Here is a 20,250-nt window from a genome sequence, read left to right on the forward strand (position 1 = left end):
GCGAAATTCTGAGATTTGAAGGCCAAATCACATATCGTGATACTACATGAAATAGTATCGAAATATTGGTAAAAATGAATATATTTACGTAATATCAAACTACATGAAAAACGTAAAAAAAGTCAATATTTAACCATATTTGAGGATTTTAACTTCAAATCATAGAGCGAGTTTTCGTATTATTTAGATCCAAGAAAAGACATATGACAATGTTGCTTCCAATACAAATGATAAAAAACATTGTGTTTTCATTAGAATTAACTAAAATGTTCCTGATTTTTCGTTTATATTACCAAGGGAAGATGTACACGTAAAACCGTTCTAATCCGGCTGAAACGTCGATATATGCAATAAAAACCGAACTTCTCCCCTTTTCAATATCTTACTCAGTATTTTAACGAGAAACAAATAGATGAATGAAAATGAAGTATTTATAGTTATTATCTAATCAATTATGTGTTTGAATCATTTTTATCGTATATATATGAATTAATACCCATAGACTGAAAATTCACAAAAACGTGGAAAAACGGCAAAATATTGCCTAATTCGATGATATTTTGTTTAAATCACATAAAGGAAAAGGGGATGATAAACGTCAAAATATTGATAAATTCGATGATTTTTCGTACGAAACAAAATGCAAGAAAACTTCCTTAAAATGCAATATTATGCGAAATTCTGAGATTTGAAGGCCAAATCACATATCGTGATACTACATGAAATAGAATCGAAATATTGGTAAAAATGAATATATTTACGTAGAATCAAACTACATGAAAAACGTGAAAAAAAGTCAATATTTAACCATATTTGAGGATTTTAACTTCAAATCATAGAGCGAGGTTTCGAATTATTTAGATCCAAGAAAAGACATATGACAATGTTGTTTCCAATACAAATGATAAAAATCAATGTGTTTTCATTAGTATTAACTAAAATGTTCCTGATTTTCCGTTTATATTACCGATGGAAGATGTACACGAAAATCGCTCTATTCCGGCTGAAACGTCGATATATGCAATAAAAACCGAACTTTTCCCCTTTTCAATATATTACTCAGTATTTTAACGAGAAACAAATAGATGAATGAAAATGAAGTATTTATAGTTATTATCTAATCAATTATGTGTTTGCATCATTTTCATCGTATATATATGAATAAATACCCATAGACTGAAAATTCACAAAAACGTGGAAAAACGGCAAAATATTGCCTAATTCGATGATATTTCGTTTAACTCACATAAAGGAAAAGGGAATGATAAACGTCAAAATATTGCTAAATTCGATGATTTTTCGTACGAAACAAAATGCAAGAAAACTTCCTTAAAATGCAATATTATGCGAAATTCTGAGATTTGAAAGCGAAATCACATATCGTGATACTACATGAAATAGAATCGAAATATTGGTAAAAATGAATATATTTACGTAGTATCAAACTACATGAAAAACGTGAAAAAAGTCACTATTTTACCATATTTGAGGATTTTACCTTCAAATCATAGAGCGAGGTTTCGTATTATTTAGATCCAAGAAAAGACATATGACAATGTTGTTTCCAATACAAATGATAAAAAAACAATGTGTTTTCATTAGAATTAACTAAAATGTTCCTGATTTTTCGTTTATATTACCAAGGGAAGATGTACACGAAAAACCGTTCTAATCCGGCTGAAACGTCGATATATGCAATAAAAACCGAACTTCTCCCCTTTTCAATATCTTACTCAGTATTTTAACGAGAAACAAATAGATGATTGAAAATGAAGTATTTAAGGTTATTATCTAATCAATTATGTGTTTGCATCATTTTTATCGTATATATATGAATTATTACCCATAGACTGTAAATTCACAAAAACGTGGAAAACGGCAAAATATTGCCTAATTCGATGATATTTTGTTTAAGTCACATAAAGGAAAAGGGGATAATAAACGTCAAAAGATTGCTAAATTCGATGATTTCTCGTACGAAACGAAATGCAAGAAAACTTGCTTGAAATGCAATATTATGCGAAATTCTGAGATTTGAAGGCCAAATCACATATCGTGATACTACATGAAATAGTATCGAAATATTGGTAAAAATGAATATATTTACGTAATATCAAACTACATGAAAAACGTAAAAAAAGTCAATATTTAACCATATTTGAGGATTTTAACTTCAAATCATAGAGCGAGTTTTCGTATTATTTAGATCCAAGAAAAGACATATGACAATGTTGCTTCCAATACAAATGATAAAAAACAATGTGTTTTCATTAGAATTAACTAAAATGTTCCTGATTTTTCGTTTATATTACCAAGGGAAGATGTACACGTAAAACCGTTCTAATCCGGCTGAAACGTCGATATATGTAATAAAAACCGAACTTCTCCCCTTTTCAATATCTTACTCAGTATTTTAACGAGAAACAAATAGATGAATGAAAATGAAGTATTTATAGTTATTATCTAATCAATTATGTGTTTGAATCATTTTTATCGTATATATATGAATTAATACCCATAGACTGAAAATTCACAAAAACGTGGAAAAACGGCAAAATATTGCCTAATTCGATGATATTTTGTTTAAATCACATAAAGGAAAAGGGGATGATAAACGTCAAAATATTGCTAAATTCGATGATTTTTCGTACGAAACAAAATGCAAGAAAACTTCCTTAAAATGCAATATTATGCGAAATTCTGAGATTTGAAGGCCAAATCACATATCGTGATACTACATGAAATAGAATCGAAATATTGGTAAAAATGAATATATTTACGTAGTATCAAACTACATGAAAAACGTGAAAAAAGTCAATATTTAACCATATTTGAGGATTTTAACTTCAAATCATAGAGCGAGGTTTCGAATTATTTAGATCCAAGAAAAGACATATGACAATGTTGTTTCGAATACAAATGATAAAAATCATTGTGTTTTCATTAGTATTAACTAAAATGTTCCTGATTTTCCGTTTATATTACCGATGGAAGATGTACACGAAAATCGCTCTATTCCGGCTGAAACGTCGATATATGCAATAAAAACCGAACTTTTCCCCTTTTCAATATATTACTCAGTATTTTAACGAGAAACAAATAGATGAATGAAAATGAAGTATTTATAGTTATTATCTAATCAATTATGTGTTAGCATCATTTTTATCGTATATATATGAATTAATACCCTTAGACTGAACATTCACAAAAACGTGGAAAAACGGCAAAATATTGCCTAATTCGATAATATTTTGTTTAAGTCACATAAAGGAAAAGAGGATGATAAACGTCAAAATATTGCTAAATTCGATGATTTTTCGTTTGAAACAAAATGCAAGAAAACGTGCTTAAAATGCAATATTATGCGAAATTCTGAGATTTGAAGGCCAAATCATATATCGTGATACTACATGAAATAGTATCGAAATATTGGTAAAAATGAATATATTTACGTCATATCAAACTACATGAAAAACGTGAAAAAAGTCAATATTTAACCATATTTGAGGATTTTAACTTCAAATCATAGAGCGAGGTTTCGTATTATTTAGATCCAAGAAAAGACATATGACAATGTTGTTTCCAATACAAATGATAAAAATCAATGTGTTTTCATTAGTATTAACTAAAATGTTCCTGATTTTCCGTTTGTATTACCGATGGAAGTTGTACACGAAAATCGCTCTATTCCGGCTGAAACGTTGATATATGCAATTAAAACCGAACTTCTCCCTTTTTCAATATGTTTTTCAGTATTTTACCGAGAAACAAATAGATGAATGAAAATGAAGTATTTATAGTTATTATCTAATCAATTATGTGTTTGCATCATTTTCATCGTATATATATGAATAAATACCCATAGACTGAAAATTCACAAAAACATGGAAAAACGGCAAAATATTGCCTAATTCGATGATATTTCGTTTAACTCACATAAAGGAAAAGGGAATGATAAACGTCAAAATATTGCTAAATTCAATGATTTTTCGTACGAAACAAAATGCAAGAAAACTTCCTTAAAATGCAATATTATGCGAAATTCTGAGATTTGAAGGCGAAATCACATATCGTGATACTACATGAAATAGAATCGAAATATTGGTAAAAATGAATATATTTACGTAGTATCAAACTACATGAAAAACGTGAAAAAAGTCACTATTTTACCATATTTGAGGATTTTACCTTCAAATCATAGAGCGAGGTTTCGTATTATTTAGATCCAAGAAAAGACATATGACAATGTTGTTTCCAATACAAATGATAAAAAAACAATGTGTTTTCATTAGAATTAACTAAAATGTTCCTGATTTTTCGTTTATATTACCAAGGGAAGATGTACACGTAAAACCGTTCTAATCCGGCTGAAACGTCGATATATGCAATAAAAACCGAACTTCTCCCCTTTTCAATATCTTACTCAGTATTTTAACGAGAAACAAATAGATGATTGAAAATGAAGTATTTAAGGTTATTATCTAATCAATTATGTGTTTGCATCATTTTTATCGTATATATATGAATTATTACCCATAGACTGTAAATTCACAAAAACGTGGAAAACGGCAAAATATTGCCTAATTCGATGATATTTTGTTTAAGTCACATAAAGGAAAAGGGGATAATAAACGTCAAAAGATTGCTAAATTCGATGATTTCTCGTACGAAACGAAATGCAAGAAAACTTGCTTGAAATGCAATATTATGCGAAATTCTGAGATTTGAAGGCCAAATCACATATCGTGATACTACATGAAATAGTATCGAAATATTGGTAAAAATGAATATATTTACGTAATATCAAACTACATGAAAAACGTAAAAAAAGTCAATATTTAACCATATTTGAGGATTTCAACTTCAAATCATAGAGCGAGTTTTCGTATTATTTAGATCCAAGAAAAGACATATGACAATGTTGCTTCCAATACAAATGATAAAAAACAATGTGTTTTCATTAGAATTAACTAAAATGTTCCTGATTTTTCGTTTATATTACCAAAGGAAGATGTACACGTAAAACCGTTCTAATCCGGCTGAAACGTCGATATATGCAATAAAAACCGAACTTCTCCCCTTTTCAATATCTTACTCAGTATTTTAACGAGAAACAAATAGATGAATGAAAATGAAGTATTTATAGTTATTATCTAATCAATTATGTGTTTGAATCATTTTTATCGTATATATATGAATTAATACCCATAGACTGAAAATTCACAAAAACGTGGAAAAACGGCAAAATATTGCCTAATTCGATGATATTTTGTTTAAATCACATAAAGGAAAAGGGGATGATAAACGTCAAAATATTGCTAAATTCGATGATTTTTCGTACGAAACAAAATGCAAGAAAACTTCCTTAAAATGCAATATTATGCGAAATTCTGAGATTTGAAGGCCAAATCACATATCGTGATACTACATGAAATAGAATCGAAATATTGGTAAAAATGAATATATTTACGTAGAATCAAACTACATGAAAAACGTGAAAAAAGTCAATATTTAACCATATTTGAGGATTTTAACTTCAAATCATAGAGCGAGGTTTCGAATTATTTAGATCCAAGAAAAGACATATGACAATGTTGTTTCCAATACAAATGATAAAAATCAATGTGTTTTCATTAGTATTAACTAAAATGTTCCTGATTTTCCGTTTATATTACCGATGGAAGATGTACACGAAAATCGCTCTATTCCGGCTGAAACGTCGATATATGCAATAAAAACCGAACTTTTCCCCTTTTCAATATATTACTCAGTATTTTAACGAGAAACAAATAGATGAATGAAAATGAAGTATTTATAGTTATTATCTAATCAATTATGTGTTTGCATCATTTTCATCGTATATATATGAATAAATACCCATAGACTGAAAATTCACAAAAACGTGGAAAAACGGCAAAATATTGCCTAATTCGATGATATTTCGTTTAACTCACATAAAGGAAAAGGGAATGATAAACGTCAAAATATTGCTAAATTCGATGATTTTTCGTACGAAACAAAATGCAAGAAAACTTCCTTAAAATGCAATATTATGCGAAATTCTGAGATTTGAAGGCGAAATCACATATCGTGATACTACATGAAATAGAATCGAAATATTGGTAAAAATGAATATATTTACGTAGTATCAAACTACATGAAAAACGTGAAAAAAGTCACTATTTTACCATATTTGAGGATTTTACCTTCAAATCATAGAGCGAGGTTTCGTATTATTTAGATCCAAGAAAAGACATATGACAATGTTGTTTCCAATACAAATGATAAAAAAACAATGTGTTTTCATTAGAATTAACTAAAATGTTCCTGATTTTTCGTTTATATTACCAAGGGAAGATGTACACGAAAAACCGTTCTAATCCGGCTGAAACGTCGATATATGCAATAAAAACCGAACTTCTCCCCTTTTCAATATCTTACTCAGTATTTTAACGAGAAACAAATAGATGATTGAAAATGAAGTATTTAAGGTTATTATCTAATCAATTATGTGTTTGCATCATTTTTATCGTATATATATGAATTATTACCCATAGACTGTAAATTCACAAAAACGTGGAAAACGGCAAAATATTGCCTAATTCGATGATATTTTGTTTAAGTCACATAAAGGAAAAGGGGATAATAAACGTCAAAAGATTGCTAAATTCGATGATTTCTCGTACGAAACGAAATGCAAGAAAACTTGCTTGAAATGCAATATTATGCGAAATTCTGAGATTTGAAGGCCAAATCACATATCGTGATACTACATGAAATAGTATCGAAATATTGGTAAAAATGAATATATTTACGTAATATCAAACTACATGAAAAACGTAAAAAAAGTCAATATTTAACCATATTTGAGGATTTTAACTTCAAATCATAGAGCGAGTTTTCGTATTATTTAGATCCAAGAAAAGACATATGACAATGTTGCTTCCAATACAAATGATAAAAAACAATGTGTTTTCATTAGAATTAACTAAAATGTTCCTGATTTTTCGTTTATATTACCAAGGGAAGATGTACACGTAAAACCGTTCTAATCCGGCTGAAACGTCGATATATGCAATAAAAACCGAACTTCTCCCCTTTTCAATATCTTACTCAGTATTTTAACGAGAAACAAATAGATGAATGAAAATGAAGTATTTATAGTTATTATCTAATCAATTATGTGTTTGAATCATTTTTATCGTATATATATGAATTAATACCCATAGACTGAAAATTCAGAAAAACGTGGAAAAACGGCAAAATATTGCCTAATTCGATGATATTTTGTTTAAATCACATAAAGGAAAAGGGGATGATAAACGTCAAAATATTGCTAAATTCGATGATTTTTCGTACGAAACAAAATGCAAGAAAACTTCCTTAAAATGCAATATTATGCGAAATTCTGAGATTTGAAGGCCAAATCACATATCGTGATACTACATGAAATAGAATCGAAATATTGGTAAAAATGAATATATTTACGTAGTATCAAACTACATGAAAAACGTGAAAAAAGTCAATATTTAACCATATTTGAGGATTTTAACTTCAAATCATAGAGCGAGGTTTCGAATTATTTAGATCCAAGAAAAGACATATGACAATGTTGTTTCCAATACAAATGATAAAAATCAATGTGTTTTCATTAGTATTAACTAAAATGTTCCTGATTTTCCGTTTATATTACCGATGGAAGATGTACACGAAAATCGCTCTATTCCGGCTGAAACGTCGATATATGCAATAAAAACCGAACTTCTCCCCTTTTCAATATATTACTCAGTATTTTAACGAGAAACAAATAGATGAATGAAAATGAAGTATTTATAGTTATTATCTAATCAATTATGTGTTAGCATCATTTTTATCGTATATATATGAATTAATACCCTTAGACTGAACATTCACAAAAACGTAGAAAAACGGCAAAATATTGCCTAATTCGATAATATTTTGTTTAAGTCACATAAAGGAAAAGAGGATGATAAACGTCAAAATATTGCTAAATTCGATGATTTTTCGTTTGAAACAAAATGCAAGAAAACGTGCTTAAAATGCAATATTATGCGAAATTCTGAGATTTGAAGGCCAAATCATATATCGTGATACTACATGAAATAGTATCGAAATATTGGTAAAAATGAATATATTTACGTCATATCAAACTACATGAAAAACGTGAAAAAAGTCAATATTTAACCATATTTGAGGATTTTAACTTCAAATCATAGAGCGAGGTTTCGTATTATTTAGATCCAAGAAAAGACATATGACAATGTTGTTTCCAATACAAATGATAAAAATCAATGTGTTTTCATTAGTATTAACTAAAATGTTCCTGATTTTCCGTTTGTATTACCGATGGAAGATGTTCACGAAAATCGCTCTATTCCGGCTGAAACGTTGATATATGCAATTAAAACCGAACTTCTCCCCTTTTCAATATGTTTTTCAGTATTTTACCGAGAAACAAATAGATGAATGAAAATGAAGTATTTATAGTTATTATCTAATCAATTATGTGTTTGCATCATTTTCATCGTATATATATGAATAAATACCCATAGACTGAAAATTCACAAAAACGTGGAAAAACGGCAAAATATTGCCTAATTCGATGATATTTCGTTTAACTCACATAAAGGAAAAGGGAATGATAAACGTCAAAATATTGCTAAATTCGATGATTTTTCGTACGAAACAAAATGCAAGAAAACTTCCTTAAAATGCAATATTATGCGAAATTCTGAGATTTGAAGGCGAAATCACATATCGTGATACTACATGAAATAGAATCGAAATATTGGTAAAAATGAATATATTTACGTAGTATCAAACTACATGAAAAACGTGAAAAAAGTCACTATTTTACCATATTTGAGGATTTTACCTTCAAATCATAGAGCGAGGTTTCGTATTATTTAGATCCAAGAAAAGACATATGACAATGTTGTTTCCAATACAAATGATAAAAAAACAATGTGTTTTCATTAGAATTAACTAAAATGTTCCTGATTTTTCGTTTATATTACCAAGGGAAGATGTACACGTAAAACCGTTCTAATCCGGCTGAAACGTCGATATATGCAATAAAAACCGAACTTCTCCCCTTTTCAATATCTTACTCAGTATTTTAACGAGAAACAAATAGATGATTGAAAATGAAGTATTTAAGGGTATTATCTAATCAATTATGTGTTTGCATCATTTTTATCGTATATATATGAATTATTACCCATAGACTGTAAATTCACAAAAACGTGGAAAACGGCAAAATATTGCCTAATTCGATGATATTTTGTTTAAGTCACATAAAGGAAAAGGGGATAATAAACGTCAAAAGATTGCTAAATTCGATGATTTCTCGTACGAAACGAAATGCAAGAAAACTTGCTTGAAATGCAATATTATGCGAAATTCTGAGATTTGAAGGCCAAATCACATATCGTGATACTACATGAAATAGTATCGAAATATTGGTAAAAATGAATATATTTACGTAATATCAAACTACATGAAAAACGTAAAAAAAGTCAATATTTAACCATATTTGAGGATTTTAACTTCAAATCATAGAGCGAGGTTTCGTATTATTTAGATCCAAGAAAAGACATATGACAATGTTGCTTCCAATACAAATGATAAAAAACAATGTGTTTTCATTAGAATTAACTAAAATGTTCCTGATTTTTCGTTTATATTACCAAGGGAAGATGTACACGTAAAACCGTTCTAATCCGGCTGAAACGTCGATATATGCAATTAAAACCGAACTTCTCCCCTTTTCAATATCTTACTCAGTATTTTAACGAGAAACAAATAGATGAATGAAAATGAAGTATTTATAGTTATTATCTAATCAATTATGTGTTTGAATCATTTTTATCGTATATATATGAATTAATACCCATAGACTGAAAATTCACAAAAACGTGGAAAAACGGCAAAATATTGCCTAATTCGATGATATTTTGTTTAAATCACATAAAGGAAAAGGGGATGATAAACGTCAAAATATTGCTAAATTCGATGATTTTTCGTACGAAACAAAATGCAAGAAAACTTCCTTAAAATGCAATATTATGCGAAATTCTGAGATTTGAAGGCCAAATCACATATCGTGATACTACATGAAATAGAATCGAAATATTGGTAAAAATGAATATATTTACGTAGTATCAAACTACATGAAAAACGTGAAAAAAGTCAATATTTAACCATATTTGAGGATTTTAACTTCAAATCATAGAGCGAGGTTTCGTATTATTTAGATCCAAGAAAAGACATATGACAATGTTGTTTCCAATACAAATGATAAAAAAACAATGTGTTTTCATTAGAATTAACTAAAATGTTCCTGATTTTTCGTTTATATTACCAAGGGAAGATGTACACGTAAAACCGTTCTAATCCGGCTGAAACGTCGATATATGCAATAAAAACCGAACTTCTCCCCTTTTCAATATCTTACTCAGTATTTTAACGAGAAACAAATAGATGATTGAAAATGAAGTATTTAAGGTTATTATCTAATCAATTATGTGTTTGCATCATTTTTATCGTATATATATGAATTATTACCCATAGACTGTAAATTCACAAAAACGTGGAAAACGGCAAAATATTGCCTAATTCGATGATATTTTGTTTAAATCACATAAAGGAAAAGGGGATCATAAACGTCAAAATATTGCTAAATTCGATGATTTTTCGTACGAAACAAAATGCAAGAAAACTTCCTTAAAATGCAATATTATGCGAAATTCTGAGATTTGAAGGCCAAATCACATATCGTGATACTACATGAAATAGAATCGAAATATTGGTAAAAATGAATATATTTACGTAGTATCAAACTACATGAAAAACGTGAAAAAAGTCAATATTTAACCATATTTGAGGATTTTAACTTCAAATCATAGAGCGAGGTTTCGAATTATTTAGATCCAAGAAAAGACATATGACAATGTTGTTTCCAATACAAATGATAAAAATCAATGTGTTTTCATTAGTATTAACTAAAATGTTCCTGATTTTCCGTTTATATTACCGATGGAAGATGTACACGAAAATCGCTCTATTCCGGCTGAAACGTCGATATATGCAATAAAAACCGAACTTTTCCCCTTTCAATATATTACTCAGTATTTTAACGAGAAACAAATAGATGAATGAAAATGAAGTATTTATAGTTATTATCTAATCAATTATGTGTTAGCATCATTTTTATCGTATATATATGAATTAATACCCTTAGACTGAACATTCACAAAAACGTGGAAAAACGGCAAAATATTGCCTAATTCGATAATATTTTGTTTAAGTCACATAAAGGAAAAGAGGATGATAAACGTCAAAATATTGCTAAATTCGATGATTTTTCGTTTGAAACAAAATGCAAGAAAACGTGCTTAAAATGCAATATTATGCGAAATTCTGAGATTTGAAGGCCAAATCATATATCGTGATACTACATGAAATAGTATCGAAATATTGGTAAAAATGAATATATTTACGTCATATCAAACTACATGAAAAACGTGAAAAAGTCAATATTTAACCATATTTGAGGATTTTAACTTCAAATCATAGAGCGAGGTTTCGTATTATTTAGATCCAATGAAAAGACATATGACAATGTTGTTTCCAATACAAATGATAAAAATCAATGTGTTTTCATTAGTATTAACTAAAATGTTCCTGATTTTTCGTTTATATTACCAAGGGAAGATGTACACGTAAAATCCGCTTCTATTCCGGCTGAAACGTCGATATATGCAATAAAAACCGAACTTCTCCCCTTTTCAATATCTTACTCAGTATTTTAACGAGAAACAAATAGATGATTGAAAATGAAGTATTTAAGGTTATTATCTAATCAATTATGTGTTTGCATCATTTTTATCGTATATATATGAATTAATTACCCATAGACTGTAAATTCACAAAAACGTGGAAAACGGCAAAATATTGCCTAATTCGATGATATTTTGTTTAAGTCACATAAAGGAAAAGGGGATAATAAACGTCAAAATATTGCTAAATTCGATGATTTCTCGTACGAAACGAAAATGCAAGAAAACTTGCTTGAAATGCAATATTATGCGAAATTCTGAGATTTGAAGGCCAAATCACATATCGTGATACTACATGAAATAGTAATCGAAATATTGGTAAAAATGAATATATTTACGTAATATCAAACTACATGAAAAACGTGAAAAAAGTCAATATTTAACCATATTTGAGGATTTTAACTTCAAATCATAGAGCGAGGTTTCGTATTATTTAGATCCAAGAAAAGACATATGACAATGTTGCTTTCCAATACAAATGATAAAAAACAATGTGTTTTCATTAGAATTAACTAAAATGTTCCTGATTTTTCGTTTATATTACCAAGGGAAGATGTACACGTAAAACCGTTCTAATCCGGCTGAAACGTCGATATATGCAATAAAAACCGAACTTCTCCCCTTTTCAATATCTTACTCAGTATTTTAACGAGAAACAAATAGATGAATTGAAAATGAAGTATTTATAGGTTATTATCTAATCAATTATGTGTTTGCATCATTTTTATCGTATATATATGAATTAATACCCATAGACTGAAAATTCACAAAAACGTGGAAAAACGGCAAAATATTGCCTAATTCGATGATATTTTGTTTAAATCACATAAAGGAAAAGGGGATGATAAACGTCAAAATATTGCTAAATTCGATGATTTTTCGTACGAAACAAAATGCAAGAAAACTTCCTTAAAATGCAATATTATGCGAAATTCTGAGATTTGAAGGCCAAATCACATATCGTGATACTACATGAAATAGAATCGAAATATTGGTAAAAATGAATATATTTACGTAGTATCAAACTACATGAAAAACGTGAAAAAAGTCAATATTTAACCATATTTGAGGATTTTAACTTCAAATCATAGAGCGAGGTTTCGTATTATTTAGATCCAAGAAAAGACATATGACAATGTTGTTTCCAATACAAATGATAAAAATCAATGTGTTTTCATTAGTAATTAACTAAAATGTTCCTGATTTTCCGTTTATATTTACCGATGGAAGATGTACACGTAAAATCGCTCTATTCCGGCTGAAACGTCGATATATGCAATAAAAACCGAACTTCTCCCCTTTTCAATATATTACTCAGTATTTTAACGAGAAACAAATAGATGAATGAAAATGAAGTATTTATTGTTATTATCTAATCAATTATGTGTTTGCATCATTTTTATCGTATATATATATGAATTAATACCCTTAGACTGAACATTCACAAAAACGTGGAAAAACGGCAAAATATTGCCTAATTCGATAATATTTTGCTTAAGTCACATAAAGGAAAAGGGGATGATAAACGTCAAAATATTGCTAAATTCGATGATTTTTCGTATGAAACAAAATGCAAGAAAACGTGCTTAAAATGCAATATTATGCGAAATTCTGAGATTTGAAGGCCAAATCATATATCGTGATACTACATGAAATAGTATCGGAAATATTGGTAAAAATGAATATATTTACGTCATATCAAACTACATGAAAAACGTGAAAAAAGTCAATATTTAACCATATTTGAGGATTTTAACTTCAAATCATAGAGCGAGGTTTCGTATTATTTAGATCCAAGAAAAGACATATGACAATGTTGTTTCCAATACAAATGATAAAAATCAATGTGTTTTCATTAGTATTAACTAAAATGTTCCTGATTTTCCGTTTATATTACCGATGGAAGATGTACACGAAAATCGCTCTATTCCGTCTGAAACGTCGATATATGCAATAAAAACAGGACTTCTCCCCTTTTCAATATCTTACTCAGTATTTTAACGAGAAACAAATAGATGATTGAAAATGAAGTATTTAAGGTTATTATCTAATCAATTATGTGTTTGCATCATTTTTATCGTATATATATGAATTAATACCCATAGACTGAAAATTCACAAAAACGTGGAAAAACGGCAAAATATTGCCTAATTCGATAATATTTTGTTTAAGTCACATAAAGGAAAAGGGGATGATAAACGTCAAAATATTGCTAAATTCGATGATTTTTCGTATGAAACAAAATGCAAGAAAACTTGCTTAAAATGCAATATTATGCGAAATTCTGAGATTTGAAGGCCAAATCATATATCGTGATACTACATGAAATAGTATCGAAATATTGGTAAAAATGAATATATTTACGTAATATCAAACTACATGAAAAACGTGAAAAAAGTCAATATTTAACCATATTTGAGGATTTTAACTTCAAATCATAGAGCGAGGTTTCGTATTATTTAGATCCAAGAAAAGACATATGACAATGTTGTTTCCAATACAAATGATAAAAATCAATGTGTTTTCATTAGTATTAACTAAAATGTTCCTGATTTTCCGTTTATATTACCGATGGAAGATGTACACGAAAATCGCTCTATTCCGGCTGAAACGTCGATATATGCAATAAAAACAGAACTTCTCCCCTTTTCAATATCTTACTCAGTATTTTAACGAGAAACAAATAGATGATTGAAAATGAAGTATTTAAGGTTATTATCTAATCAATTATGTGTTTGCATCATTTTTATCGTATATATATGAATTAATACCCATAGACTGAAAATTCACAAAAACGTGGAAAACGGCAAAATATTGCCTAATTCGATGATATTTTGTTTAAGTCACATAAAGGAAAAGGGGATGATAAACGTCAAAATATTGCTAAATTCGATGATTTTTCGTACGAAACAAAATGCAAGAAAACTTGCTTAAAATGCAATATTATGCGAAATTCTGAGATTTGAAGGCCAAATCACATATCGTGATACTACATGAAATAGTATCGAAATATTGCTAAAAATGAATATATTTACGTAATATCAAACTACATGAAAAACGTGAAAAAAGTCAATATTTAACCATATTTGAGGATTTTAACTTCAAATCATAGAGCGAGGTTTCGTATTATTTAGATCCAAGAAAAGACATATGACAATGTTGTTTCCAATACAAATGATAAAAATCAATGTGTTTTCATTAGTATTAACTAAAATGTTCCTGATTTTCCGTTTATATTACCGATGGAAGATGTACACGAAAATCGCTCTATTCCGGCTGAAACGTCGATATATGCAATTAAAACCGAACTTCTCCCTTTTTCAATATCTTACTCAGTATTTTAACGAGAAACAAATAGATGAATTGAAAATGAAGTATTTATAGGTTATTATCTAATCAATTATGTGTTTGCATCATTTTTATCGTATATATATGAATTAATACCCATAGACTGAAAATTCACAAAAACGTGGAAAAACGGCAAAATATTGCCTAATTCGATGATATTTTGTTTAACTCACATAAAGGAAAAGGGGATGATAAACGTCAAAATATTGCTAAATTCGATGATTTTTCGTACGAAACAAAATGCAAGAAAACTTCCTTAAAATGCAATATTATGCGAAATTCTGAGATTTGAAGGCCAAATCACATATCGTGATACTACATGAAATAGAATCGAAATATTGGTAAAAATGAATATATTTACGTAGTATCAAACTACATGAAAAACGTGAAAAAAGTCACTATTTAACCATATTTGAGGATTTTAACTTCAAATCATAGAGCGAGGTTTCGTATTATTTAGATCCAAGAAAAGACATATGACAATGTTGTTTCCAATACAAATGATAAAAATCAATGTGTTTTCATTAGTATTAACTAAAATGTTCCTGATTTTCGTTTATATTACCGATGGAAGATGTACACGTAAAATCGCTCTATTCCGGCTGAAACGTCGATATATGCAATAAAAACCGAACTTCTCCCCTTTTCAATATCTTACTCAGTATTTTAACGAGAAACAAATAGATGATTGAAAATGAAGTATTTAAGGTTATTATCTAATCAATTATGTGTTTGCATCATTTTTATCGTATATATATGAATTAATACCCATAGACTGTAAATTCACAAAAACGTGGAAAAACGGCAAAATATTGCCTAATTCGATGATATTTTGTTTAAATCACATAAAGGAAAAGGGGATGATAAACGTCAAAATATTGCTAAATTCGATGATTTTTCGTACGAAACAAAATGCAAGAAAACTTCCTTAAAATGCAATATTATGCGAAATTCTGAGATTTGAAGGCCAAATCACATATCGTGATACTACATGAAATAGAATGGAAATATTGGTAAAAATGAATATATTTACGTAGTATCAAACTACATGAAAAACGTGAAAAAAGTCAATATTTAACCATATTTGAGGATTTTAACTTCAAATCATAGAGCGAGGTTTCGTAATTATTTAGATCCAAGAAAAGACATATGACAATGTTGTTTCCAATACAAATGATAAAAATCAATGTGTTTTCATTAGTATTAACTAAAATGTTCCTGATTTTCCGTTTATATTACCGATGGAAGATGTACACGAAAATCGCTCTATTCCGGCTGAAACGTCGATATATGCAATAAAAACCGAACTTTCTCCCCTTTTCAATATATTACTCAGTATTTTAACGAGAAACAAATAGATGAATTGAAAATGAAGTATTTATAGTTATTATCTAATCAATTATGTGTTAGCATCATTTTTATCGTATATATATGAATTAATACCCCTAGACTGAACATTCACAAAAACGTGGAAAAAACGGCAAAATATTGCCTAATTCGATAATATTTTGTTTAAGTCACATAAAGGAAAAGAGGATGATAAACGTCAAAATATTGCTAAATTCGATGATTTTTCGTATGAAACAAAATGCAAGAAAACGTGCTTAAAATGCAATATTATGCGAAATTCTGAGATTTGAAGGCCAAATCATATATCGTGATACTACATGAAATAGAATCGAAATATTGGTAAAAATGAATATATTTACGTAATATCAAACTACATGAAAAACGTGAAAAAAGTCAATATTTAACCATATTTGAGGATTTTAACTTCAAATCATAGAGCGAGGTTTCGTATTATTTAGATCCAAGAAAAGACATATGACAATGTTGTTTCCAATACAAATGATAAAAATCAATGTGTTTTCATTAGTATTAACTAAAATGTTCCTGATTTTCCGTTTATATTACCGATGGAAGATGTTACACGAAAATCGCTCTATTCCGGCTGAAACGTCGATATATGCAATTAAAACCGAACTTCTCCCCTTTTCAATATGTTTCTCAGTATTTTACCGAGAAACAAATAGATGAATGAAAATGAAGTATTTATAGTTATTATCTAATCAATTATGTGTTTGCATCATTTTATCGTATATATATGAATTAATACCCATAGACTGAAAATTCACAAAAACGTGGAAAAACGGCAAAATATTGCCTAATTCGATGATATTTCGTTTAACTCACATAAAGGAAAAGGGAATGATAAACGTCAAAATATTGCTAAATTCGATGATTTTTCGTACGAAACAAAATGCAAGAAAACTTCCTTAAAATGCAATATTATGCGAAATTCTGAGATTTGAAGGCGAAATCACATATCGTGATACTACATGAAATAGAATCGAAATATTGGTAAAAATGAATATATTTACGTAGTATCAAACTACATGAAAAACGTGAAAAAGTCACTATTTTACCATATTTGAGGATTTTACCTTCAAATCATAGAGCGAGGTTTCGTATTATTTAGATCCAAGAAAAGACATATGACAATGTTGTTTCCAATACAAATGATAAAAAAACAATGTGTTTTCATTAGAATTAACTAAAATGTTCCTGATTTTTCGTTTATATTACCAAGGGAAGATGTACACGTAAAACCGTTCTAATCCGGCTGAAACGTCGATATATGCAATAAAAACCGAACTTCTCCCCTTTTCAATATCTTACTCAGTATTTTAACGAGAAACAAATAGATGATTGAAAATGAAGTATTTAAGGGTATTATCTAATCAATTATGTGTTTGCATCATTTTTATCGTATATATATGAATTAATTACCCATAGACTGTAAATTCACAAAAACGTGGAAAAACGGCAAAATATTGCCTAATTCGATGATATTTTGTTTAAGTCACATAAAGGAAAAGGGGATAATAAACGTCAAAAGATTGCTAAATTCGATGATTTCTCGTACGAAACGAAATGCAAGAAAACTTGCTTGAAATGCAATATTATGCGAAATTCTGAGATTTGAAGGCCAAATCACATATCGTGATACTACATGAAATAGTATCGAAATATTGGTAAAAATGAATATATTTACGTAATATCAAACTACATGAAAAACGTGAAAAAAGTCAATATTTAACCATATTTGAGGATTTTAACTTCAAATCATAGAGCGAGGTTTCGTATTATTTAGATCCAAGAAAAGACATATGACAATGTTGCTTTCCAATACAAATGATAAAAACAATGTGTTTTCATTAGAATTAACTAAAATGTTCCTGATTTTTCGTTTATATTACCAAGGGAAGATGTACACGTAAAACCGTTCTAATCCGGCTGAAACGTCGATATATGCAATAAAAACCGAACTTCTCCCCTTTTCAATATCTTACTCAGTATTTTAACGAGAAACAAATAGATGAATTGAAAATGAAGTATTTATAGTTATTATCTAATCAATTATGTGTTTGCATCATTTTTATCGTATATATATGAATTAATACCCATAGACTGAAAATTCACAAAAACGTGGAAAAACGGCAAAATATTGCCTAATTCGATGATATTTTGTTTAAATCACATAAAGGAAAAGGGGATGATAAACGTCAAAATATTGCTAAATTCGATGATTTTTCGTACGAAACAAAATGCAAGAAAACTTCCTTAAAATGCAATATTATGCGAAATTCTGAGATTTGAAGGCCAAATCACATATCGTGATACTACATGAAAATAGAATCGAAATATTGGTAAAAATGAATATATTTACGTAAATATCAAACTACATGAAAAACGTGAAAAAAGTCAATATTTAACCATATTTGAGGATTTTAACTTCAAATCATAGAGCGAGGTTTCGTATTATTTAGATCCAAGAAAAGACATATGACAATGTTGTTTCCAATACAAATGATAAAAATCAATGTGTTTTCATTAGTATTAACTAAAATGTTCCTGATTTTCCGTTTATATTACCGATGGAAGATGTACACGTAAAATCGCTTCTATTCCGGCTGAAACGTCGATATATGCAATAAAAACCGAACTTTTCCCCTTTTCAATATATTACTCAGTATTTTAACGAGAAACAAATAGATGAATGAAATGAAGTATTTATAGGTTATTATCTAATCAATTATGTGTTTGCATCATTTTCATCGTATATATATGAATAAATACCCATAGACTGAAAATTCACAAAAACGTGGAAAACGGCAAAATATTGCCTAATTCGATGATATTTCGTTTAACTCACATAAAGGAAAAGGGAATGATAAACGTCAAAATATTGCTAAATTCGATGATTTTTCGTACGAAACAAAATGCAAGAAAACTTCCTTAAAATGCAATATTATGCGAAATTCTGAGATTTGAAGGCGAAATCACATATCGTGATACTACATGAAATAGAATCGAAATATTGGTAAAAATGAATATATTTACGTAGTATCAAACTACATGAAAACGTGAAAAAAGTCACTATTTTACCATATTTGAGGATTTTACCTTCAAATCATAGAGCGAGGTTTCGTATTATTTAGATCCAAGAAAAGACATATGACAATGTTGTTTCCAATACAAATGATAAAAAACAATGTGTTTTCATTAGAATTAACTAAAATGTTCCTGATTTTTTCGTTTATATTACCAAGGGAAGATGTACACGTAAAACCGTTCTAATCCGGCTGAAACGTCGATATATGCAATAAAAACCGAACTTCTCCCCTTTTCAATATCTTACTCAGTATTTTAACGAGAAACAAATAGATGATTGAAAATGAAGTATTTATAGGGTATTATCTAATCAATTATGTGTTTGCATCATTTTTATCGTATATATATGAATTATTACCCATAGACTGTAAAATTCACAAAAACGTGGAAAACGGCAAAATATTGCCTAATTCGATGATATTTTGTTTAAGTCACATAAAGGAAAAGGGGATATAAACGTCAAAAGATTGCTAAATTCGATGATTTCTCGTACGAAACGAAATGCAAGAAAACTTGCCTTGAAATGCAATATTATGCGAAATTCTGAGATTTGAAGGCCAAATCACATATCATGATACTACATGAA

The sequence above is a fragment of the Procambarus clarkii genome, chromosome 21, assembly GCF_040958095.1.
Source record: "Procambarus clarkii isolate CNS0578487 chromosome 21, FALCON_Pclarkii_2.0, whole genome shotgun sequence".
NCBI classification, from domain to species: Eukaryota; Metazoa; Arthropoda; class Malacostraca; order Decapoda; family Cambaridae; genus Procambarus; species Procambarus clarkii.